Here is a 27,617-nt window from a genome sequence, read left to right as displayed (position 1 = left end):
ATCTCTGAGCAGATGAACTTTTATTTTTAAAGAGGAAACCTCTTTCTGCTTGTATCAATTTCAGATCAGCTTTGATAGCAAAACTGTACTCCAGCAATACAGTTTGGGTAGGGCCAGGAGAAATTCAAGAACATAAGGTCCTTAACAGCACTTTTGGGTTGAGGTTTGGGCAAAATGTTCAGCTGAATTACATGTCTGCTGTGCCCTTAATAAATAAATTGCTCACTAGCTGTGTTGCCTGCAAACTGTCAGCCTTTAGGCAATGCCCAATTGTCCTTTGTAGTATTTGAAAGGCAGATCTGGTTGAGCTGGAGAAAAGAGCCCAAATCTCCAATTTAAAATACTGACATGGTTTTTACTTCTGCTCTTCTTGAAAAAAAAATAATAAAATTAAGGCCCTTTACTTGGAATTCTGTGAATTTTTAACACAAAAATCAGCCATAAACCTTATGATACATATAATTTACAAACAAAAGCTAGACTTTTAATGGGATTTCTGCAGGCACATTATAATTATACCTGAACAATAGTCAACAGGGAAGGGAGTGATGGCAGCACCATTAAGAAAAGAGAAGCATGACTGCTACCTGTGCAAGACTTAACTTGATGGGAACTCAGCTATTCCCATGACAATTCAAAACACTGAAATTATACAGATTTAGTACTTGGTATGCAATCACGACACCTTTAACACCTTTACTGATATTTTACTTATTTTCCTTTTTTTAGATCTTACTTTAAAAGTATCACATTGATATCATTTGGTCACATTTCTGGAAGAGATTTATCTCAAGCAATGAAATTGGGAAGATGAGATCCTTACAAAAGAAGTGAGTATGCACAATACCTTTGGTTTGCTCTCCACCACATGCACATTGTTTTAGAAAGCACATGCACATTGCTTTAAAAAAAAAAAATTACAGAAAATTATTGTATTATTGAATGCACCCAAATCTCTCCTAAGCTGTAAAGTGGTTTTTATTCTATCTTTTACCACTTAGAAGAGTTTCATTAATTTCGCAAATTGGACTGTTTCTCTGTTTCATTCATGTGACTTTAATAGCCCCATCTGCTGGCTGAGCACCAAGGAAGAGAATTAGCACATGCCTTTGATGGCCTCTTGTTCTAACACGGCTTCCATGAACTTGCTGCTAAAATGTTCTGGTTTTCCCCTAAGTGACACCAAAGACACAATATTGGAAAACTTCATTTTATAGACACATACTATGGCACAATGCTGTAGAGTTTGCATTTACAAAGTTCTCAGTTTCTGCCAGTGGTAGTCTGCTTTGTTAGTGATGAATATGCACATTTGTTGTTGTAGGATCTTAATTTCCTAAAATACTTTACAGTTCAGTAAGACGAAAAGCATGAAACTGTAGATACTGGAAGAAAACATCACATTTATATGTAAATGGCCAGGCCCATGTTAGAAGGAACTAAGCAAAGATTTGCCTTCAGATGCAGTGCATCAGTAGCTCTGAGACTCTATTCCCCAGAATTTGTTTTATTTCTACTCTTCTCTAAGCACTCACTTATGTTGAAGATAGGATGCAGGGCAGAACAGACTCCTCCTGTGACTCAGTAGGCTCATTTTCATGTTGCAGTGTCCTTTTAGTGGAAATAGATGCCACAAACGTCCCAGAAATAACGAGGGAGGCTTCATTCATCCCTACATTTTTTAAATGGAGCTACACTGCACTGCTTTTTTGAAGGAAGGCCATGGCACTACTCATTCTGCATGGATGTAAAGCAGCAGCTTTTTGGATAGCTAAGGAGTATGACTTTGTACGTCACTGAAACTGAACACAGATTTGTTATTACATCTGCAGATTGTCCTGAATAAGTATTCTTACTATAGAGCCGTGATTTGTTGATCACAGCAAACACACATGAACAGACCTCAGTGTGTTAAGTAATTGAGAAATACCATATATATTTATATATATATATATAAATGTATAGAAACACAAACCAACAAACAAAAAAAAACACCCAAACCAATATACTCTCTACCAAAACTGTCAAATGGCCTCAGAAAGAAAAAAAGGAAATCCTGAAAAAAAAATAATATTTGGACAGGATGTCTGTGGAAGGGATGTTCTGGGTGCAAACATCTGATTGTGGTTACTTTGCAGAAACAAAAACTTGAGGGGAAAAGGCAAAGAATTAATGAATGTACCTTTGCTACAGTCAATAAGTGAGCCTAAACTGCATCATCATTTCTGATACTAATCATTACAATAAAGATCAACTTATCTCTTTTACAATGAGCAGCAAAGAGAACTTTGCTGAATAAGAGCAATCTTGCCTTTGTCCAAAGTTTATTCCAGTGTCTCAAAACAGAATGATTTAACAGACCTTGAAAAAGAACTAAGAAAATAAGTCACAGCAGGAATCCCACTAATCTATGGATTCTGAGCTGGTAAGGTGCTTGGATGTTCTTTAAAGTCAAGTCTTAAAGTCAAGTCTATAAAAAGCAAGACAAATCAAAATCACTTATAATATGATTGGCACACCCATATAGCAATCTACATTTTCTTATGAACGTGGAGATGCTGAGTCAATCTTTGCAAGGAAGTTGCAGTGAAAGTCCTACTCTGTAAATTATTGTTTACAAAGACTTGTGAACTCAAATTTGTAAGTAAATGTTAGACTTGCTTGTAGCCTGGTCTAAGATAGAGGGGGAATGAATATCAAAAATAAAGCAAAGATTTCTTTCACAACAATGATGTACAGGATTGTGTTCATGCTCTTTCAAAAGCTCTTTCAAAACCTGGTTACTGAAATTTTCAAAATACCTAAATGCTTCAGGTGATTTTTACTGAAGACCAAAAAATGCTTGAGGTCCCCATTCACATAATTCCTTCTGAAAACATCAGCTGCTATCCTAGTTATATAATAAATAGCACATGACTTAGAGGACCAAAGGATAGCTTCCTGCTGAAGATCATGCACAAATGCTAGCATACCATGGAAAATTTTCTGCTGATGTCAGCGCAGAAGATACAACACAGGATGCCCTTAACTACCTTAAAACAACACAGATGATTTTAAAAGGAAACCTGGGAAATATATTAATCATATGATCGAGATCATTATTCTCCAGTTAGTAGTAGTATTCATGTAATATCTTTCTTAATGTGCAAGAAGCTGCTTTTTCCTTACAAATGTGTTTAACATAGTGACCCAAGCAAATCCACCCTGATGCAGCTTTACCAGCTGCTGTACTGTTTCCCTCCTGCAGAGGTGTTCTTTAATGAACACATGTTTCTTGGTCACAGGTAGTTTGCTTTATGCTTGACTGCATTTCTTTACAGTCTTTAAAACCCAGAGCTTTAGGGCACAATTGCCATATGTATACTGGATGGAAGCCTGATCCTTCAGTGGACAGCTAGAGTGATTATGAATTATTCATTTGTGAAACCCTCCAGTGATATAACCAAAAGGACTGAGGGATCATAAAAAGACTGATTTCTGTATAAAAAACAATTTAGTCTGTTTAGAATCATAGAATCATTTAGGTTGGAAAAGACTTTTAAGATCACTGAATCCAACCAGTAACTCAGCACCATCAAGTCCACCACTGAACACGTCCTGAAGCATCACATCTTCATATCTGTTAAATGCCTCCAGGGATGGTGACTCAATCGCTTGTAACTGTCCACCAACTGGATTTGACTCCACTTGCCACCACTCTTTGGGCTCAGTCATCCACCCACCTGTTCAAAATATAATCACACAGTCTTAAAGTTAAATGAGAGGTTTGTAGTTTGCATGCCTTGAGAAATAAATGCATATATAAAGGACTTACATAACTGTCATTTGTAAAATATCATATAAAGACATGTAGAGAGGTAGCCATCAAATAAACAGTTACAAACAGGAAGCCTTAAGTTTTGTTTTGGTAGGATTGGCAGCTAACCCTGACCATCTTCTCTCAGAAAATATCTGGATTTGTCTTTTCCTAGGACAAGCTAATCTTTCCTCTCTTCTTTGGGAACTGTATTCACATCTTTTTTTTTTTTTTGCATTCATTTGAAGAACAGGTGCCTCAGATCAGCAAAATCTTAATCCTAGCAGACCTTGAACTTACTGGAACATTATTGCTCTTCCAGTAGGCTTAGAAGTTTTCTTTCTTTTTCCTGCCATTACTATGATTAATAATGGTCTTAACACACAGATATAGATGCACTCATATAGATATACTAATAAACACAATTAGAAAGCATAAGAGGTTAAGATGTTAAATCCAGAAATCATTCAGGAAAGCAGAAACTAGCAGGGTGGAGGGTTTGGTTTTGTTGTTTTGGTTGGTTTGGATTTTTTTAATGTGGTAAGGCAAAAATTGATATTTTTACTAGAGAAAGTCAGAGTTAGTATTTTGGATAGTCATGTAGGCCAGGCACAAATGCTCTTCATTATCCATTGATTAAAGGAAAGACAATTCCCTAATCTATGTTAATTTTCTGAACAGCTGGACAAATCTCCAAAACTTTACAAAATAATTATTACCAAATGTTTTGAAGCATGGCGTGCTTTGCCTGTCCTAAATCTGAGTGCTGTACAACTTGATTAGTTGAGATAACCAATTTGTACTCAGAGTAGCACAGTGCCTATGACAACATATCTCTTGTGACTGTCCATACTTAGTGGCTGTTTCTAAAATCCTGAACTGCTTACTATGAGCTTTGAGTACTGAGACCACTTACACTTTTCCAAATTATGACTCATTACATTAAGCCTTCTTTTCATGAAACTCTGCTTAACTGTGCATGTGCTGATTGTTTTCTTTGTCATCTGACTTTCAGACTGGTTACTGATCTCCTTTGATATACTGTACATGACATCCTAACAAAACCAAGTCTTTAATCAAAATGATGAGGATTCAAATGTGTGCCACTGTCAGACAGCAGGGTAAGGCTAACATGCAGCAGATGTGTACTTGCAGGTCAGATGGAATGAATGGATTTAAGACATACAGTTGGTACAATCTTTAGTTTAACCCTAGATCTGATTTTAAAACCCAGACAGAACATTTGCACAGTGAGCTGTGTTGGTTTTAACTGTCAACTGGCAAAAGACTGGCACGAATATTAAATACATGGGATAGACCTGACAAGCCCTGAAAGTCACAATCTAGACAGCAACAGGAATTTGTTGTTGGGAAAGAGACAAATGGCTCTGTGCCTACGTGTTTTGCTTAATGACAAAAATCACCTGTGTAAGTAGTTCTGTGTAAATGCTTTCATGCTGCTGATCTACAGGATGTAGAAAAGCAAAAGAGACTGCCACAGGTGATTGCTTCTAACAAATTTCATTAATGCACGCAAAAACCCACTGGGAATGCATAAATGAAAGCTGCACCTGCAAATCAAAAATAACACTCTCTGGTTAGTCAACTAAAGATCAGGAAGCACCAAGAGCAAATATGTCAGAGTAAGATCTGCTTTAATATGGTTTAGAAAGGAGCTTGTAAATTTAAACATTTAATGGTGTAAGATGAACTTTTCTCAGCAAAACAGTTTATAAACTGTGTGATAGACTGGCATATTTTCCTCCCACATATATGCAAAAAACATTTTAAGATTAAAACATAGTGTCAGTCTCACCGAGTTCAGTGGAAGTTGTGGTGCTCCATACTTTTTAAGAGATGCTTTGTTACAAACCAGTTCTTAAGGGACTGATGCCACTGGTTTTTAAGCTATGGCATGATTAATTTTCTCAAATGTGTTATAGACATTGAAGTTATTGTAGTTCAGCCTGTTCAGGGCACTGCTGTTTGTTAAGGAAAGTATTACCAGATAGTATTTTTGCTTCATTATAAAGAAGTATAGTAAATAGAATTTAATGGACTATAAAAAGAAAGAGGTAGGTGATGCTTTTTCTTCTGCTCTGGGAAAACAGAGATTTTTATGCACTATAGGGATATTTATTTAATTTATTGATTATGAGCTGAAGAGTCCTGTCCCAAACCTTACTAATGGCAGATGCCAGGAATTTGTGGATTCAAGCTGTACACTGGGTAATTGTAAATCCACAAGAAATGCTGATGGCAACAATAGCACTCAACTGAGTAAGCAGTTAAGCACATCTTAACAAGCTGACATGTTGATGAGCCCAGTAGAAATACCAAGATGGGTAAATTAATTTGGGGCTAATTCCTGAGCCTGGCTCAAGAGCTCTGAGCTGAATGTATCATTCTGGGGATGCAAAGGAACCAGAAATCTAGTGCATATCTCCAGATGTTGAGTCTTCTTTAATAAGAACCTTTCATATACAGCTTTTCCAGCATTGTCACTAGTGTATATGTCTGTTGATTCCCAGATGAAGCATCAGTCCTTTGAGGATTATAGGTAGAGGGATTTAATTCACAGCAACCCTAGCAGAGATCTAACATATACCAGACAATGAAATGGCTTTTGTCAGCCACAAGTTTGAGGAAATGTTACCATTTGCAGCTTAATCTTTCACTGAGAATAGTTTTTACTCTTGGACAGAGGTGAATGAATCCACTGAGATTAACGAATTCATGAACATGAGTCAGAGATGTAGATCAAAACTCTTGCCTTTATTCTGTTACCATGTACTGAACTATTTGTACAGTCATTGCCTTCCTTTCGTAGAATCTTAGGATCATTCAGGGTGCAAAAGACCCTTGAGATTAAACAGGTCCAACCATTAACCCTACTCTGCCAAGTTCACCACTAAACCATATCACTAAGAACCACATCTAAACAACCTTTAAACATACCCAGGAATGGTGACTCAACCACCTCCCTGGGCAACCTGTTCTAATGCTTGACCACGCAGAGAAGCTTTTCCTAATGTCTAGCCCAAACCTCCCTGGTACACCTTGAGGCCATTCCCTCTTGTTCTGGCATTAATTACCTGAGAAGAGACCAGCACCTACCTTTCTATATTGTCCCTTCAGGTAGTTGTAGAGGGTGATAAGGTCTCCCCTCAGCCTCCTCTTTCTCAGACTAAACAGTCTCAGTTCCCTCAGCTGCTCTTCATAAGACTCATTCTCTAGGCCCTTCACCAGCTTAGTTGCTCTTCTTTGCACCTGCTCCAGTGCCTCAATGTCTTTCTTGTATTGACCCAAAACTGAACACAGTACTCAAGGTGTGGCCTCACTGGTACTGAGTACAGGGGGACAATCACTTCCCTACTTCTGCTGGTCACACTCTTTCTGATACAAGCCATTGGCTTTCTTTGCCATCTGGGCACACTGCTGGCTCATATTCAGCCACTTGCCAATTAAACCCCCCCAGGTCCCTTTCTTCTGGACAACTTTTCTGCCACACTTCCCCAAGCCCATAGCACAGCATGGGCCTATTGTGGCCCAAGTGCAAGCACTTAACCTTGTTGAAGCACGTAACCATTGATCTTGGCCAATTGATCCAATCTGTCTAAGTCTCTCTGTTGAGCCTCTCAGCCCTCAAGCAGATCAACACTCGTACCTAACTTGGTGTCATCTGCAAATTTACTAATGGTGCACTCTACCTAAGGTCATAAATAAAGATGTTAAACAGAAGTGATCTTAATACTGAGCCCTGAGGGCTGCCTTTAATGCCATCAACCATCACTCTTTGGGCCCGGCCAGCCAGCCAGCATTTCATGCAGCAGATCCTGTGCTCATCCAAGCCATGACCAGCCAGGTGTTTTTTTTCATGAGAACTCCATGGGAAACTGTGTCAAAGGCTTTACAGAAGTCCAGGTAGACAATATTCACAGCCTTTCCCTCATCCATTAAACAGGTCATCTTGGGGAGAATAGCATTTTTTTTAGTCATCGTATGAAAAGTATCTTTATTGTTTAGTCACACAGCTTAATGCATCTACAAAAGCATGAAATTTGTATAAAAAATGTATTTTGAGAACACTCAGATACTACAGGGTCCAGTTTTGAATTTGGGTGCCCCACTCAGAATCAGTAGAATTATCTTCAAAAGAAAATCCTTGCATGCTCAGGACCATTTCCTTTGCAATGGTGATGCTCCATACATTGCAGTTCATTTGCAGCCTGGGTTTTTTGAGCAAACAATCAATTTCTATAGTTTTCCTTATTCTATTGGTGAAGATTTTATTGAAGTTTTGTATGAGAAATGATAACTACTGAAAATGCAACTTCACCTTTGTGATCTTTGCCCATTTTCTTTAGTTTTCTTCAGCACACTGAAAACTAACAACTGGAGGTCACTGTGAACCACTGTCAGAGAGTAAAGCATGTGAGTGCACAGTGCTGCAGTAGCTGAGGATGGGAAATTTATTCCATGTCTTTGTGAATACTGTAGTTAGGTTATACAACATACACCTGAAACAGTCAATACATTCACAGACTGCTAAGGAGGTATGATGTTCCATAGTATTTATATATCTTACTATGGAGCAATATGGCATGTGACCAGGTAGTCCCTGTTTTATTCTATTAGTATGTTCTGATATGAGATATACTATAAATCAAACATCTGCATGACCTAGAAGATAATTTATGCCACCTCTGTATATGATAGGTAACAGCAGAGAATGCCAGTGGAAACTCCTTAATTTGCTATCATGTTCTTGGTGACAGCCACACAATGACACAGTTTGTAGCAGGGTTGGCATAGTGTGGTCAGTGCAGGATTTGCTTTTAAAGTACATTGTGGAGAATTTCTGGTTTCTGATACAAATATTCTGCAGAAAATATTATCTTAGCTCTCACTTTTGCCATCTTTGGTTTCTACAACTAAGTATAGGCCCACTGACTTCTGACTGAGCACCTAACCTAAAGATCAGATTCTCAGATACACATTCTGTCCTTTAAAATCAAAAAGAATAACCACCAACTACACACCTTCCCTGTGACGACGAATGTTGAAAGTCAACACCTACACTTCTGCCTTTTAATCTTATGACTCTGCACAGTTCCATGATAGTAGTGTCAGCTACCTTGTCTCATGTATCTTATGATTCTTGCATCCAGGACCTCAAGTCTTCCACCTGTGCTTTCTTGTCCTCTCTTGCAGTCCATACACAGTATCCTGAGGTCTTGTTGCTATACCTTATTACTAGCTGGGCAAGAGGCAGCATGTCCTGTGGCTGGTTATGAGGTGTATGTGTGTTGATTGTCCATCTAGTAAGCCAGACAAAATAGAACTTTTGAGTTCACGTTGCAATTTTCCCTTTAATGAGACCAGTCATCTATCTAGTCATCAGTTTTCATGTAGCTGGGTAGAACTTAGTATCTTTGAGATCACTGTTCTTCTATCACATTTCTTCAGATTGGCCAATAGATTCAAAAGTTAGTAGGAAAGACAGAAAACACAGTTGCATAAGCTTGGGATGATCAGGTTAGGAATATAGTAATGTTTTCTGACTGCTAGACTAGGCTGGTGTACTACTTAGGTGTGTACTCACTAGACTAAACTAGACAAACAGATTCAGAGATCAGATAGTTTCCTAAACACTGTAAATAACACTATCCCAGAAGTGGGTTCAAGGAAACCTGCTTATGTCAGCATACTCACCTTGTCTCTCCTTCCATGTTTTGTATCATGGAAACAACTTTGAAACTAGGACAGTCTCTAAGGCTAGTTATACTGGCATCTAGGGGAACCTTCTGGCATTGTGGAAGTGTGCAGCAGGAACCCCATGCGCTGTGTTTGGGAAAGGATTTTTGAGGAAGCTGTAAAAAATTCAGTGGCTTCATTTAGTTCTTTATTGAATGAGAGCTATCTATGGAGGGATGGTTGTTCATATTTATCTTTCCAGTAGGCAGAATAGGTACAAGAGTTGTATTTGAGGTTTGAATGCTCCTACCTACTCCCTCCATGAAACATCACCATCTTGGAATGACAGATGTTATGCCAAAGATAACAGGCCAATCCATTTAAGCAAAGTACATCATATGAATTCTTGCTGTAAATCCACTGCAGCTGGAGGAGTTAACAGTGGTTACAAAATTGAATCAATTGTTTGTTTTTTTCCTGTATGCATTCTATGAACACTATTTTGAAAATACTCATTAAACCTCTCCTCAGTGTCAACACAGTCATGTAATACCCTGTGCTTGAACTTACTCTGTGTAAATGGATTCATATGAAGAGTTTATCTGTGAATTTCTTTATGTAAGAACTATTTGATGCCTTGAGTCTCAAATGCAGGGGTCACTAGTTGATATCTCAGTGCTGATTTCCCCCCCCTCCCCCCACTGCTGATTGTCAGGCTTAAAAATAATATGATTTTCCACTAAATTGTGGTGTTGTGCTAGACATGGATATATATATATGCATTGAAATACATAGGTATGTATACATTTAGATGTATGTATGTTTTGACTGGCATACCAGTACACATCAGGTAACATTAAGATCAAATCTCTGTTCAGTTTTGAGGTAGCATCGTATGTCCTGGCTGTGAAGAGGCCACGGTCTTGAGGGTCTTTTATGTATTTCTACTGTATTAGGAAGGGCTGTATGTATACATTTTTTTATTTAAACAAAACCTCATAATCTTTACTTCAAAAGAAGAGCTCTTGCCAAAGAGCCTCTTATACTGAGATGTTTGTGAAGATGCAAATTAGTCAAAGGAAAATGAATGCCTGCTTGCCTTACTGAAACAGCTAATTCAGTTCCTTTAAATTCAGTGTTACTGAGCTGCTTCTCTCCAGTCTTATATTATTTGTATTATGTGATTTGAAACAGCATGAATATACAGACATTTACAGAGCCATTCCTGTAGCAGCAGGCAACTATGGTTAGTTTAGTTGAAACCACTGCCTTTAAAGCACTGTTTTAACTAGATTAACTTATTATACCTAAACACTCAGGTAGGTCTTGCTAGTAAATTCTACATTTGTCTTTTAAATTGAAAACTTCTGAAAATTTAGGATTTTTAAGAGCTTAATTCATTTACAAGAAGTGCTGGACTCCTGTTTACTTTACACTGTAATTAATTTGCTTGATTATAGATAGCAAACATTTTCAAGTCTTCTGTCACAAAGCAGTTTGCAAAGTCAGCATTGCATAGTGTACAAGTCAAACAGAAATCCATCTGTCTCTTGTAGTTCCCTGGTTACCAGCTGTGCATGTTTCCTTGTTTTTCTGCTGGCAAGAAAAAAAAAAAAAAAGGAAAGGAATGGAAGGGAAAGGAATTTGTTACTTTCTTTTGTGCTAATACATCTCGGTTTTCAATTAATATATTTTTCTCTTTTTAAAAGATAATCATAAGCAGATCACAAACTTCAAGGTAAACATATTGGAATCACATAAAGCCTCTGAGGCAAAATGAATCTATTTCTTCAGCTTAATTTATATAGAGGCAAAGTCAGCAAAAATGTGTGAAATTTAGATTCAAATTACACAGACTGCCCTTCACAGAAGAAAACAAGTGAAAGCTCTTTGCATAACCCGAATAATCAGACTTATTTGGTGATGGACGTTCTGCTTTTAGCTGAAAAATTTAGTAGTTTGTGTTGGGATCTGGTTTCTATGAATGCAGATAGAAGGCTGCCATCCTAGAAATTTCAGCAGGATTTACTTGGGTAACCTGTGATATGCTGTGGGCATTTATAGTAACTGATTAGTGAGATCAACTCCATAAATATATATACTGCAATTCCATGTTACAGAACTGAATGCTTAGTGTTCCAGTCCTCTTGAACAACTGAGAAAAAACCCTTCACTGAAATTGAGAAACCCTTTACAAACACCAGTAACTCTTCTTTTGCTGCGGTTTCCAAGGGCAGTGTTGGCTAATGCTTGTAAATCACCACTGTGTTTTCAAGATGTATAAAGATATGCCTCTCTTTAGTGCAACTAAGTTGAAGTGATACTGCTACTGGACTCCAGTGCAGGAACAGTTGCATTGGGTCATCAATTTTGTTTTGCATCACTACCACAACACTTAATGCTACGTTAACCGGCAGCCCAGTGGTTCAGTGTGTTGGGGAACCCAAGAGGTGCAGCCCTGGCAAAATGGCTTGTACAGTCCCTTCCTCACAGTTTCAGTGTAGATGTCAGGTAAGAGAGGGTGGGCAAGAGCAGAGGCAGATGGAGTTTTCAGAATAATGCTTTTCTTAAACTCACAGCTTCCAAAATTCTGTGGTTAGGTGAGAATCTCATCTTTCATTTAAAAATGAAGTCTCAGAAGCCATAAAGTAAATCAAAGAAAAACAGAAAAACAGACAGATATTAATCTTGTGATGTTTGATCCAGTTTTGTGTTTTGGGGAGCTCTCTCCTGGTTTTGAAACACCTGGATTTAGCAAGGCTGCTCTCATGCCCAGAACAACCTACCCAAAGTGTTTTCTTATCATCACTGTTCCACTCCTGCTCCCTTTCAGGCAAAAAACTAATTTGGACACAATATTTCAGCATATTTTTTTGCACTGAAGGTAGCTAATAGCCTACTATAAGCAGAAATATCATCTCTAAAAGCCCAAATAAATAGTTAAATAATAAGTTTTTCACAAACTAATTTATAGTAAAATAAAACACTACTTACTTGTCTAAGCCCAAGTGTGGGATTCAGTGTTTCAAAAGATACCAATACAGCCTAACTGCTAATCTAGAGGCTATCAGGTCTCATACTTTAATGAATGCCTTGACAACATTAGGGTATTTACATCAGAAATGTTTTATATGGTAGTACAGATAAGGGGGGAAAGAACTTATAGTTCATGATTTTGTACTGTTTACCAGCTGAGGATAAAATTATTTAAATTAGGTTTTAAAGACTTTCAATTCCCAGATCTGTTAGAAATAATCCTAAAATTTGACTAGTGATTTCACTGAAGTAAAACATACATTAGCAGGTTGTTTTGCTGGATCAGTATCATATTAGTGATATCCTGCAGATTTGAGTTCCCTATGTCTAAATATCCTGGAATTTTACAACACTTATTTAGAATCCCCAAACAGAAAACAAAAGTATTTCATAAGAAACTGAAATGGAGAATAAGACTTTAAAACCTACATGTTTGAACAAGGGGTTCCTATTTTGATATTTGTCAATGCACTTCACTTTTCTGTTTAGCTTAGTATGAATTAAGGAATATTTTGAAATACCTATTTTATTAAAATGCATTCTGGAGGCTTCTGTTAGTCTTTCTATTTACTGAACAGACAAGAGCAGCTCAGAAGAGGTCTGTCAAGTGAAAAAAAACATTCAGGTATTTCTTTGGATGTCTGTTATTCACTCAACAGACTGGAACTGCTTCTCTATCATACCTATGGACCTCTGTTGATAGTTATTCAGCTGTTTTGTGTAAGAAGATACCTGTATGCTAAGCATGTATTATCAGCTTATGAGTGAAGAATTTCATGCACAGAGTGGCATTTAAAGTGGTAATAGACCATGCATGTCTTTTACTGAAGTACCAGCTTTAGTTTCCTGAATTTTTTATTTCATTTTTTGTGACTTATTCTTTTACTTTAAGACCTAAATGGAGTTGTTGGTAGGACTACAGAACTCAGAATGTAAGTAATGAGATAGGGAGCTCTTTTCTTCTAGGTCACTGGCATGAATTTGACCCTAGTTGCTAATAATGGAGAGTCATTATCAGCTGGTGGCTGTTCGGTGGCCTACGACATACAAGCTGGTGGTTTCACTTTGTCTAATGACCCATGGCTGCATACACATACACATAGTCTTCACTTAAAACACGTGCTTGGAAAATACCAAAATTCATGACTGAACTTCAGAACTCAGGCTGAAAGGTCATCTGTGGTGGCAATTAAGAGTGACAGGCTTTTTACCTTGTGAGCCACAGAGAACAAGATACTCACCAGCATTCACACAGGTCATTTGCTTCTGCTTGCACACTGGTACATAGGCATTTAAGGCAGAGTAGTGCAAAATTATGAATAAGTACTAAATTCTTTCTATACTGGACAAAACTATGAAGCAAAAGGCATAAAGGTATGGAGTCTGTGAGCAAAAAGGAGGGAATCAGAAAATAAACGGGAAGAAAACCTGGGCGAAAAGTAGTGGAGAAGGGAAGTTATAATGGTAAAATAGAGAATATAGAGAAAGAGAAACCAGCAAATTCACTGCTGGCACATGCTTCCTAGAATGCCTGACATCTCCCCCCACCTCCCTGGCAGAATTACTTTACTTCCGGTGAAAAAAGGCTTGTTGTATAAGAAGAAAAATGCAACCAAGTATTTAAGCACATGTGAAACACCCTGCCTGTTTCAGTAAAGTGACTGTCATCCCTTAAATTAGGTGTTTGCTTATCTGCCTTGCCAAAATTAAGTTTCATAATTATGCTGGGTAGACTAAACTAAAGTAAAGTGCTTGGCTATGGTGATGGATGGTGGCTTTGCTACATCAGCAGCAGCAGTGTAATGACACGAAATTAACAAGGAGTAACAAAGAAAGATGATTCCCATTGTTGTGATATGAACTTTAGAGAGGGTTGGGAGGGCTTTTGGAGCAAGCATATGCTGGGGCAGGATTTTCCACAAACTGGTTCACCCATCTCTACAGTGACTGTTAAATATCTGTGACATACTTGAGTTGATTCAATGGTGAAAGGCTTAAAGATCAGGCTGGGCTGACATTTTTCTTGTAAGGCTCAATATCATGAAAACATTCCAAGTGTAAAGAGCTGTAGAACTGGCTAGTTTCACATGTCATACTGATGCTGTGTGGCTTTGTAAAACAACTGATACACTTTGACGCTCCAGGCCTGAAGCAAACACAAAGTTTAGGACTTCTGAGCATGGTAAGAGACCGTGAAGCAGCAGCAGAGAGCACCAGGTAAGATCAGATTCCTGGCTGTCTTCCATTTCCCTGTCACACTGCATATGCTTAATAAAGTGTTTTTTCCAATACTGATAGGATATGACTGCCACCTGCACACTATGTAATACGTATGCTCTGCAATAAGAACATTCAGCAGCTGCAAGATATAACTAGTTTTAAGCCTAGAATGCCTGGATGTTCTTAGGTGAGCTCACTACTTTCTAAGGTGTAAAAATGCTTAATCCTTGTGTCACTTTATATTATTTTATAGTTAATATTGTCAGTGGGTTGACAAAGGCACATGACCAGGGGCAAAATCTGGCCTATCCTATTTAGTAGGGCATGATTCCTCAACCAGAGACAGTACAGTCTCGTAAGGGCACCTAATCTGCTTTGTTTTCACATCTGAAATGTGAGAGAGTAGAACTTGCCTACATCTTAGAGCTGTAATTGCCAACTCTGCAACAAACATGTGTGAGCCCAGTGCTGATACATGATAACCTACAGATGCTAAGACCACATTTTAGTTTAAAAACTTTAAGCAAATAACTGACTGACAGCTTAGCAATGTTTCTCTCTGATGCTTTTGACTGGCACTTAGATGGAAGGCTCTTGGGAGCAGGAAATAATTTGTTATTTGATAATTATACAAGTCCCTGTTCCTAAATAAAATTCCACTGAAAAAAAATTATTCTATTGTTTATTTTTTTTAAAAAACTTGCTTATTTTAAGTTCTGAGACTTATTAATGCTTTGTGTATAAAAGTACCTTTCTCTTTAGTTCTGTTCTGCTTTCCCATTTTGGGTCTGCAGTCACTTTTCTTTAAGTTACAATTACACTACCTCATTAATTTTGTCTTATTCTGCAGAAGCAGTAGATTCTGTTCTGCTCAAAGGCAAATCTTTATACCATAGTTAGCAAGGGACTGTTTGTATGTAGGGCTTCACTTCCCGCTCGTTGTGTCTTTTGGCACTTCTAACAACAAACTTGGCAAAGCTAAGGCTTATTATCTATCAGCTACCTTTTTGCCTTTTACAGTCCTCCATTGCTAAATGAGAAAGCCAAGCTTCTTTCACAAATAGGGGAGGCATCTTGTTGCTTTCCTATAGGTAACCACAGATACTTCATATGTAACCATTGATTTTCTATCCAGGGATATGTAAGAAATCTTACAAAGAGCATGAGTAAGGACGCATCTAATAACATGTCAGACTTTTCCTGTTTCCACACTTGAATGCTCAGTCCAGAATACTGATCCCTGCACCAGAGAACAACCACAGTTTACAAAGTCAATATATACTGTATGAAGTAGCTGTATAGTTATGATAGTTACCACAGGGAATGAAACCTAAAATTTTTAGATGCAAGCAGAGGGCATAGGCAGGATCTGACTTCTCTCTGAAGTAGGCTCAGCTAGAGGAAAAATATTGATTTTCACCACAGCCATCCTTCCTTCAAAAGTTATTTCATGTTTAAAAGGAATGCATGAGGCTATAGAGAAAAAGAAAAAGGGTGATATTTTATCTTAATTTATAATTTTATTTTATTTACAGACTTTTATGTTTGGGGGTTATTTGAAAAGCAAATAAACCAGAGGATTTTCTTTAACTGCATTGTTTGCTGCAAACTGCGCACTGGAAGTTATTAATTAGTGTCAGTGGTCAGTCGTGGCAGTCATGCTTTCTTCCAAATAGGTGTTGTAGACATCAATTTAAAAAAAAAAAAAAAAAAAGGAAAAAAAACAAAAGGAAAAAAGAAAAGGATAGATAAATAAACTAGAAGGTTTCATTTGTTTGCATAATGCACCCCGATGTTAACAAAATTCTCCGACCCGACTTCTAAGTCTTGAATCCGCAAAGTCTGAAACCAACTTTTCAAGACTACGTGCAAACCACCAACTTCAGTTCGTGAGCTCTTTGCAAATGGAAATCAATTACTTAGTTTCAAAAGCCTTTTGTTGATACTGGATTTTACTAGGAGAAAGGCTGCTGGATTTGGTGGGCCACTGTTCAGGTGCAGAATAAGGTTGCTATTGCAGTTGGGTGGGTTTTGATAGAACATACTTATGCAGAAATGCAGGTGCTCTCCTTTCAGGTGGGGTAAATGAAAAGTGGAGGAGGACGTTGGCAAAATCAATATGCAGATTACATTCTCTAAGCCCCCTGGAAAATCTAGTCTTGCCTGTGTTCCTAAACACAGTTTCCCAGTGCAAGCAATTGACAGCTTGCAATTCATGAGCATTATGAAAATATTAAATCAAATCAGTTCTGAAAGAGTATGCTATGTAATTCCTGGCATTATTACTGTCCCTTTGGGAAAAAACAAAAAAAAGGCAGCCCTTTAAAAAAAAAAATTAAACAGTTCCACTTGGTGTTCATTTGCTCATTCTTCTGAAGAATTTCTGCCTCAAGCACAGCTACAGTACAATCAGAAAACATATCAAGGTATCAACATTCTCCAGTACTCCAACCACTCCAATCACTGCTGTGTGAATGTCTGAGAGTGCATTATATATACATATTTATATATATGTGTGTGTGTCTGTATACACACATACACATACATATAATACTTCACCAGTTAAAGTGCCCAGTTCTCTAAAGCTTCCTTGGCCAAGACAGTTCTATGTTCAAGGAAATTCTAAACCTAGTAAGACTGCAAATTCAAAAATCAAAATCTTAGGGATGTGCAGGAATGAATACTGAGACTGCCTCACAGAGCACTGGCACACAAATACTGACTCACCAACAATAATTTTAGGCATAGCAGCTTATTAATCCTGAAATAAAGTAAAGCTCAATGAGACAGTAAGGAAAAAAATCTGGGCATTTAACCATTTTATAATTTGAAATCCCTTTTGTTATTATTTGTCAATTTATAAAAACAGTCTGCTTAAATGAGGTGGATTTCTGTGTAGTTCATCTATACTTACTCTACCCACTTACCAACACAAGTGATTTTTGAAAGACAATGAGAAAAAAGACCCTCATTTTTCTCAGCTAATTTTGGTTTGTGCCTACTGCTGTAGTCTTGTATGAACTGGAAGAAGCATAGGTTGAAAGGTACAAGCTATAGCATGAGATTTTATTCTTCTCACAGTATGCAGGGTTAAAAAAAAATACTCTAAAATGTCTAGGGTTTTTTGTTTACTTGCTTGGTTGGTTCTTTTAATTCTGAAGCCAATTAATATAGCCAGATGAAAAGCTGACATGGGAACAAGCCTTCAAATGGAACTCTTAATTCTTCAGAGAGGGCCATCACTGGAACAATGGTGCTACTAAGAGTGATAGAGCCTGAGTGTGTATTAGTTTTTGTCTACTCAGTTTCATTACTAAAACAATTGGCACAGCTACTCTAGCCTTAAGACACTGTTTCTGTTCCAACATAAAAAGTAAACCCCCCGACTGATCTAGGAGCAAATCTGTTCCAGATTCACATGGCAGGCAACATTGTGGCAGTTGTAGGGTAGGTTTCTGAGCCACAGTAATTTCAATGCCACAAACAACACAAGACTATTAAGTAAGTAGTAGAACCTGGCAAATTCCCATCAGTGGTTAAAAGCACCAATGTCTATTACTAAAATTTGTAAATGAGTGAGTTATCAAGCAGCATGGCCCATTTTTACAATTTTCCCATGAGCATTAATGATATTTGATGTTTTCTCAAAGTCTGCTCCTTCAGGCTAGTGAGTAGATGCAAACTTCAGCTTCCATCAAAAAAAAAAAAGAGTTCTAGCCTTTATGGTTAGAGATAAAACAGGAAAACGTGAGCCAACTGAACCAGAGTATCAAAAAAATTACCAAAAACCCTCAAAACAACCAAACCACAAAACCAACAAAAACCCAGAAGGCAAATAAGCAGAGCCCCAGATTTATTTATTTATTTCTGAAAGATCTGGCAAGCATCAAGCTAATCTTTTGATATTCGATGGACCACTTTATGCTTTTTAAACACCTGTATTTAGCAATATTGAACTGGCACAGTATGAAACAGAAGAGCATTCCAAATATCATTGTACCAGATCCTGATTCTGCAAGTTGATAAACACCATCCAGTGGGAGCTTACGGCACTGTGCAAGTTTGAACCTTTATTTAATAGATGCAGTTTAATATTAATTATTTATTAAAATGTAGTGTGAAATATTACTTTTTTTTTTCCTGTATAAAATTAAAGTAGTCCTTGTAATATGAAACCTGAGCACAGCTCTCTAATTTAGCACCACACACAATTATAGAGTTAAGCACGTGTGAAAATGCTGATTCAGGGCTTTTTTTCCTGTGTGGTCAGAAATAGGGAAAAAATCTCCAGATTACTTTAAAGTTTTATTTTATTAGTCATTTAAGAACAAAAGATGACAAATATGAAGAGGACAGCACAGTCCAGAAGTGTTGGAGAAACATATCTTCAAAGCCTGCGACACATTCTATTGCATGTGAGAGACTGTCAAACTCCTCAGAATACAAAGACAATCCCTGAACAAATTTATGAAATAATTTCTATATGTAGATTTCACTTTGAGCCAAGGGTGAAGTGACATTTGTAACAGATTTGGCTTTTGAGTCTTGTTGACCTGGTGGAATATGGCTCATTGCAGGAATCTCAGCTAAAACCTTACATTTGCCAGAATACAGGATTAGACAAATTGGCAGGTGGTAATAGATTCAGAAGTTAAAAGGAAACAAACTGAGCAGCAGGATAAAATCAGGGCAAGGTAATTAACATTCTGTTTATATTTTCAAAGAAGAAACAACAGGAAAAGAACAGATGCCGGTTCAGATTTGTGGACACTCCCAGGAATTTTTTGCTTTAGGTAAAACAGTAAGAATTGCCCAGAAGCTGTGGGACTCAACTGGCCACTCTGGTGAAAGAGGTCAGATTGCACCAAGAAGCAAGAGGCATAGAAGGATATCATTTAATACACATGGTTGCTTCCTACACAAAGTCATTTTGCAGCTCCAGATGTGCTTATGGGGGGGAAAAAAAAAAAATCACCAAGGAGCAACTAGAATCTAGAGATTATAATATAAATTAAAAGTGATATCAGAGCTATTGGGAGTTTGTTTAAGGCAGATTTTAGTCTGGCATCATATCTTAACACACCTGAAAACATACAGTCAGCCCAAGAGCTACAGAGAAAAGCAGAACAATCATGCAGCAATCAGTTTGTTCCCCCCCCCCCCCCATACCATATGGCAGAGAAGTGAGAGTATTCTGCCTACAGTACATCCTGCTGGTACAGTGTTCTTTCAGGGCCTGATTCTGAACTTAGGGCGATGGGGAGGGGATTTGGTTGATGTCAAATTATGTAAGGTTTTAAGGACCTTACCAAAGGGATCAGAAATGTTGGCCCCTGTGATGGCTATTGCAAAAGCTCCAACTGTCCCAGATGGGTTAGGTAATTCATGGTCGTTAGTGAGTAAGTGTCCTTGCAGCTTTGCAGAAGTCAAATAAGCTTCAATTTCCCCCTGTTGGCCACAGCTGAAATCTTTGTAGCCTTTTTCTCAATAACCTCAGTGAGCTTTAAGACATACCTCCATTTGGGATCTGTAGCCTCCACCTGTAGTGAGCACAAGAACTACCTGTGCATCTGATTTTTCACCTCTGCACAGTTAATATTAAAATATTTTTACCAGTTTGTTTGAAGTAAGTCATTTTATTTAGACCTGTAAATATATAGCTATTGTATCTGAATAATTTAGAGGTGAATTCATGCAGAGAGAAAATCTTACTGCCTTTTATTTTATTTTTTTCCCCTATGTAGCAATTTATACTAAAGTGGGAAAGGGGAAAAGGGGGAAAAAAGTTTAGATGTCAGTGAAAAGAAATATTGAGGCACAGTGCCTTTCCAAATTGTCTGCAGACGTGAAATGTGGGGATTTAACCTCTAATTTCACATATATTTAGAGTGAAGCTGTGGGAAGAGTACTGTGACACAGACTTTCAGTGAGGCGTGGTTTTAACACCAGGTGCAGGGTAAGGCATTTGTCTGGCTCAGGCATAACCATGATGTTCAATACCCATTTTTGAGATCGCTTTTTAGGTCAAACCTCTTAACCAATCTGTGCCTTAGTCCTTTCACTGGTAAAATATGGATAATATTCCTCAACCGCATGAGTTAAATATCACATCAATACTTGACATTTATAAATGCTTTGTAATCATTCACTGTGAGATCATATAGAATTGCAAGGTAAAGCATAATCCAAATGGAAGGCAGTAAAAGACAAAGCCTGTGCAGTGCTAGGAGCAGCCAATACAACTCATTTGGAATAAAGTTGTCATTCCAGCCTATTGGATACATACATGCAATACTACTGCTAGGCCATCTCAAATTTTCTATGACAAAACTAACTTGCTATGGATTGTAGGATGGCGCTACAAGATCTTGTCTGAGGAGGGAACCTATTGATTTTCATGCATATTAATCTGGTGTAGCATTCACAGCAAGGGTTCATTTTACACTAGCAGATTTGGTTATTAAGGCAGCAGCATTTCTTTGCTGTTGTCATTCTATGTTTTTGTTTTGTGTTAGGTGATAAAACATGTCAAATATATTAGAACTTTTCGCTATCTGTTTTAAAGTTTTACTGAGAATCCTTTATAGTAGGATGATTTTGCTCTGACATGGCAGTTACATTGGTTTATAAAAGTCTTTAACCTTTCTTCTTTTATTTTTTTAATAAAGACCATAAAGGAATGTTACAATGTTTTAAATAAAGAACATAAAAGAAGATTAAATGCCAGTTTGATTTGTGCAATTGATTTTTAACTTGTTGTTTCTGTGTGGTGCTCTTGCAGAAACAGATATCTACAGTTTGCATACCATGTTCTCTAGAATTACCACTGTGTGGGTACCTGGGGAGAAGTGGGGCACAGAAGGTGTATTTACATTTCCTTCCCTATATTTTGTAAAGAATCTTATTGACCTGGTCTTAGCTGCACAGCTACATGCAATATAATGTCAGAAACACTTTGCTGAAATCAAGTTTTGCTATTTGTCTGGTATACTAAATTTGAAAGACAGTAATCTTTCTTTCACTAACTCAGTTCTTTCTAACCTACTGACCTAGATCCCAGTGAGCTTTCTTAAGCTCAGAAACTACTATTTCACAGAACACTCTGTACATTTGTGCTAGTTTTACCTTTTATTTATTGTTTTGTTTATGGAAGGTTGGCTGTATATTCTTTTCTCTTTGTTTACTTCTGTTTTAAAGGAAAGCTAAGATAATAACTCGTGGTTTATCAACATGCCTTGCCTGGCTTCTCATCTTCCTTTTACTAAACTTTTCAAAGGAATTGTAAAATAAAAATGTTTTTGAAAAATGGAATTTCAAGGATCAGAAGAAGTAGATTTAGAGGACCTTTAGCCAGTGTAAAGCCTGACAACAGGCAGCACATATTTCATTCTATAAAATGGAAGTTAATTGATTTATTAAAAAAAATTTTGTAATTATTATAAATAAATTATGAGCAGGTATGCTAAAGCTTATAAATAAACACTGTATCCATTTAGATAGTTCCAACAGCCTAATCTCAGGAATCTGTGTATCACTCAACAAGCCCAAGGATGCTATAACGTTGCATGGATAGCGATCACCTGATATTTGGGCACTTACAAATGTTGTTTAATTTATGAAAACTATGTGACAAAATGCCCAATGTGCCACTTTCAGACTTCTGGGGAAACAGCAATTAGCCTCCACCTCACTGAAGGCCAGGAAATCTAAAGCTCGTGGAAGTGCTACAAAGCAGTTTTGTATTGAATCAACCTTTCAGGAAAAGTTGTAACAGTAGGTGGTACCAGGGTGGGACCCTTTAAATCTGATTGGGCTGTATTCGTTTGCTGAACAAATTTTCACTAGTTTATCTGGAATTGTATGTATTGATTTAAGTCATGCTTCAGTAAATGTTCAACATTACTTCAATGGATGAGTGAGTTTACATTTATGGTTGCTCATTTTAGTAGCAGGCAATGCTTCTAATCCCCGTGGAGCTGCTATTAGGCATTGGTTGACCTGAAATTCACATGAGTTGGCTTCAAGTCAGACCTTGGTCTGCTCCGCGTGGTTTGCTGGTTTGGGGTGGCTTTTGTTTAAATGTTGACCAGTGGCTGAAGCCACTTTTCTTGAGTTTTCATTTTTATTCTTGGGTTGTTTTTGTTTTTTAGAAGAGAACAGATTGCTTTATAATGGCTGAGAGCTTGTAGAAATAGTATTAAAAGAAGCTTGTCAGATGTAAATGGAATGAATGCTTTTGCCTTCAGACATACATAGTCTTACTAAACCCTTCCATTTTGTAGGATTTCTGTTTTGAAAATACTAATAATTGTCAAGATGAGGAACTCTTAAAGAAGCAGTGGGCAAACAAGAGTGAATTAAAATAAGAGAAGCTACTCATATCACATGGATGGAGACCAGGATGTTCAATGCCACTGCTAGTTTTCTCATTTATGTTCTGTTGTTCTTGGACTCCAAGAGAAGAAGCCAAAACAGCCATTTAGAAAAACACCTTTCTGTATCCCTGAGCTATGCTGACTGTATCTCACATTTGAGATATATAATATATATAACATATAATTTTTCCTTAACTGATCATCCTAGCTAAAAGTTTGCTGAACAGGAATCCAAGGTAATCCTTTTGCTGGCCTGCACTTGTCTAATTACCCTTTGTGGATGGGGGAAGCCACGTGTACAAGTTGATCTCCTCTGGTGGTTCTCAGTAGCTGGTGTATGCAGGAGCGAAGGCAGGACATTCATTGGTCTTCTCTGTCTCCTGCCTTCCAGATTAACCTTCCAATCTTTATGAATGTCCATGTCACCAGGCCTCAGGGTGCAGTGCTCTTTTCTGCTTGTTGCTAGCTATGCCATGTTTGATATTGCTTGTGTGTTTGTAACAGTGCTTTCCAGCACTCCTTGGATGATCATGCCATTTCTTGCACTTACTGTCTTTAGGGTTCGGCCAGAGTGGTAAGAAGGGCTAGGGACAAGAAGATGGGCAGAGAGGGAAGCAAGGAAGTGCTTTCCATATGGCCTCTAACATCAATATGTTTTGTTGCCTATGAAAAATACTTGAAACATCCAGACAGTGTAATTAGCTTCCAAAGCTACGGGAAGGAACATTCCACAAGTTTTCAATAATGATCTTAGAAACTTATTGTGATCTTTTTTTTTAGTATCAGCTGGGTCCTGGCAGTCTAACTTTTGGTTAGGCTGTGGAAGGGCTGTGGTTTTTATTAGAAAAAATTGTGTCTCTATGTGGCTTGCAGAAAAGTAGCTGAAAGCTGTGTGCAGTCCTCAGTAAAGAAAAGCTTTCATTTTTTTTTAATTGTGTGTTTAACAAGCAAATGAATTCCTTCCATTTTTCTAAGCAGGGGAATATTGCTGTAGATTTGGAAGTCTGAGATATTTTCTGGAAATCGAGTATTTGTCTATGCTTTTATTGCAGATTGCTTTGTGATTATCTTATTGGAAACTACTAGGTGATGGGACAAAACTGTGATTTGCAAGATCTTTTAGCTTTAGAAGATCCTAGTCTGCATTCCCCATCTGTGGAAAAACCCACTAGCTGGCACTACAAGGGCAGAATCTTAATGCACTTGTTTGGATTTCTTCTGCAGAGCATCGGTTTGATGTGGCCTCTGCCTTTTACTAGCTAATCAAGGTCCCACAGGGACTGAAGATGGGTAAGCAGCTATCCCACTTATCTTGTACATGTCCATATACAACGATACATGGTTACTTATCACAGAGATGGACAGGAAATAACAGTGAGGGGGAAGATCTGTACCTCATTAGTAACATTACATTTCCCATAGTGAGTATTTTTCATATATTAAAAGTTAATAAGATGGTGTTAGCTTACAAGACTTAAAAAGAGATGTGAACATAGTAAATGTGTCTAACTTCAGAAAAGAATATCCAGAACCCTGTCCTTCATACTCTTTATATACCAAAAAATAGTATTCTTTCATTCCTTGTTTAAATTTTTAAGGACTACAGCTACCATTGAAAAAGTAATGTTTCATATTATATTGGTTATTACAGTTGCATGTTGAGGTCTCAGTTTTGACTAGGTCTTTGGGATAGCAGCTGTGGTGCAGCACACTGAAGCAGGATAGCTCCTCTCAAAAGACATTGACACCCAAAGAGTGGCTGTCAATGGCTCCATGTCCCAGTGGAGGCCAGTGACAAGTGGAGTCCCTCAGGGATCAGTCCTGGGACCTATCTTATTCAACATCTTTGTGGGGGACATAGACAGTGGCATTGAGTGCACCCTCAGCAAGTTTGCTGATGACACCAAGCTGTGTGGTGCAGCAGACACGCTGGAGGGAAGGGAGGCCATCCAGAGGGACCTTGACAGGCTGGAGAGGTGGGCACAGGCCAACCTCATGAAGTTCAATAAGAGCAAGTGCAGGGTCCTGCATCTGGGTCGAGGCAATCCCAGGCACAAATACAGGCTGGGCAGTGACTGGCTGGAGGATAGCCCTGAGGAGAGAGACTTGGGGGTGCTGGTGGACAAAAAGCTCAACATGAGCTCTCAGTGTGCACTTGCAGCCCGCAAAGCCAATCAGATCCTGGGCTGCATCAGGAGAAGTGTGGCTAGCAGGTCGAGGGAGGTGATCCTCCCCCTCTACTCAGCCCTGGTGAGACCCCACCTGGAGTACTGTGTCCAGTTCTGGAGCCCCTATTACAAGAGGGATGTGGAGGTGCTGGAACGTGTCCAGAGAAGGGCCACGAGGATGATCAGAGGGCTGGAGCACCTCTCCTATGAGGACAGACTGAAGGAGTTGGGGCTGTACAGTCTGCAGAAGAGAAGGCTCCGAGGTGACCTAATTGTCGCCTTCCAGTATCTGAAGGGGGCCTACAGGAAGGCAGGGGAAGGACTTCTCAGGATATCAGGTAGTGATAGGACTAGGGGGAATGGAATGAAGCTGGAGGTGGGGAGATTCAGGCTGGATGTGAGGAGGAGGTTCTTCACCATGAGAGTGGTGAAACCCTGGAATGGGTTGTCCAGGGAGGTGGTCGAGGCCCCGTCCCTGGGGGTGTTTAAGAGCAGGCTGGATGAGGCTCTGTCCAGCCTGATCTAGTGTGGGGTGTCCCTGCCCATGGCAGGGGGGTTGGAACTAGATGATCCTTGTGGTCCCTTCCAACCCTGAATGAAACTATGAAACTATGAAACTATGAAATGTGTCTGGACAAGACTCACAAAAGTCCTGATGCATCCCTTCAATAGATATGGAATTGATAGATTAAATTATGCACTTAGTAAGTAAGACACAGAAGAAACAAATAAAATCTTCTTTGGGAAAGGCTCTGTTTATCATTCCTATAGGTATTGTGTATGTTTTGCAGTGGGCACACTGTCAACCAAAGCTAAGTTTAACATGCACATAAAAGGTACTATGTTGGCATCTTTTCCTTTGCCATTATATCAAAATTACTGTAGCTCAGCTGCCATGGCTTCAGATTACTTCTTCCATATATGAACAAAGTGCTGCTTGTAAGAACAGATAAGAACCAAGAATACGTTTGGCACTGTATAAATAATACTTTGTATTTTCATCCTTTTATAAATAACTCTTTTGCATTCTTATTTCAAGTTTACACACATACCTGGATGGGGTTCTGTTTGACATATATATTTTCTCCATTGTTTAGAGAAAATATATAGAGAGGAGAACTTTTCAATTAACTGCACATACTCCAAGAGTTATAAAGGCCAGTCACTTCTCAGGAAGCTTTGGAACTCCTGTAAAATGCTTCCATACATTTAGGTATCTGAAAATATAAAGGAAAATATAGAACAACAATTCCTCAGACAGTGAAAATATAAAGAGAAATCCAATAGTGAAAGTAATAGACATTGTCTCAGCTCTAGACATGTGCTGTAGACTCACAGCCTTAAGTAAAACATTGACTGCGTTGCAATCTTCCTTTGTGCAAAAGTAATTTTGGGAAAGTTTGTGAGGAAAATCCAACAAGATGCTGTGGCCTTTGTGTTATATTCAAAGTCTGATCACTTGATGCTGTTTATTTTTGTTAGCTCTTCGCTTGAAATATACTTCTCGAAAGTATCTGGAGTATGCTTCTTGCACAGCATATACCTGTCGAGTAAGCAGCTGTAATTGCTGTGAGGGTGGAGAAGATGACAATATTCTCTTGTCTCTTCTGTGTAAAATGTTGAGTAGAGCCTAAATTCTATTTCTAGTTACATGGGTGATCTTTGGTAGTTGGGCATAGAAGCAAAAGAGACAACTGCAAAACTTCAGCAGACAGATTAAGTCTTCTGATCAGATTTCTGGTGAGATTTAAGATATTTATTGTAGCCTGTGGAGATGCTACCTTCACTGTTTTGTGATAGATCTAGAAACCTTTGATTATACTGTAATGTTTTTAATACTGAGCAAACAATAGCACTAAACTGATTTCCTGAAAAAAATATTTCTTATGCAATACCCATGGAGCATAAGGACTCAAATGTAACCTTTTCTTCTCAGTGTTGGCGCTGTATGTTGCCTTGTTTTTACACAATTCAGTGGAAGTTGCACTTGCAGCAGAATGCAGACTCTTTCTGTGTGTCAGTTTTGACATATTTTCATTAGGCTAAGCAGTTTGAGACTTGAGAATAGGAGATGTGGGCTCACTACCACTTCCTTCAGTTACTTTCCTTTTCATTTTTTACTTTGTTTTACTTTATTTATGATTACTCTTTTCAACCTTCATAAAAGTGCAGAATTAGTCACTATCTTTGTTTTATTGTCAAGTTTTTATGATAACATTTGCTATAAAACACTCCTTTATTAAGGTTCCAAGAGAGTACAATTGATTGGATGCCTATTTTCTGACTTATACAACAGATCACACCCAGCTGCATGGCTTTTCTCAG

The 27,617-nt window shown here is 38.1% G+C and overlaps 1 long non-coding RNA gene across 1 annotated transcript; it reads left to right on the top strand.

Annotated features, from left to right (window-relative positions):
• Window positions 1–749: 749 nt before the first annotated feature.
• LOC137443749 (uncharacterized) lies at window positions 750–27,617 on the top strand. The gene is made up of 3 exons (XR_010987979.1): window positions 750–830; window positions 24,349–24,414; window positions 27,537–27,617. It is a non-coding gene; the product is annotated as an uncharacterized lncRNA (long non-coding RNA).

Source organism: Melanerpes formicivorus, unplaced genomic scaffold (genome assembly GCF_026170545.1).
Source record: "Melanerpes formicivorus ecotype bairdi unplaced genomic scaffold, bMelFor1.0.p_v2 SCAF_10, whole genome shotgun sequence".
NCBI lineage: Eukaryota > Metazoa > Chordata > Aves > Piciformes > Picidae > Melanerpes > Melanerpes formicivorus.
Note: the sequence above shows the minus strand (reverse complement) of the source record. Positions and strands in the feature narration are given on the sequence as shown.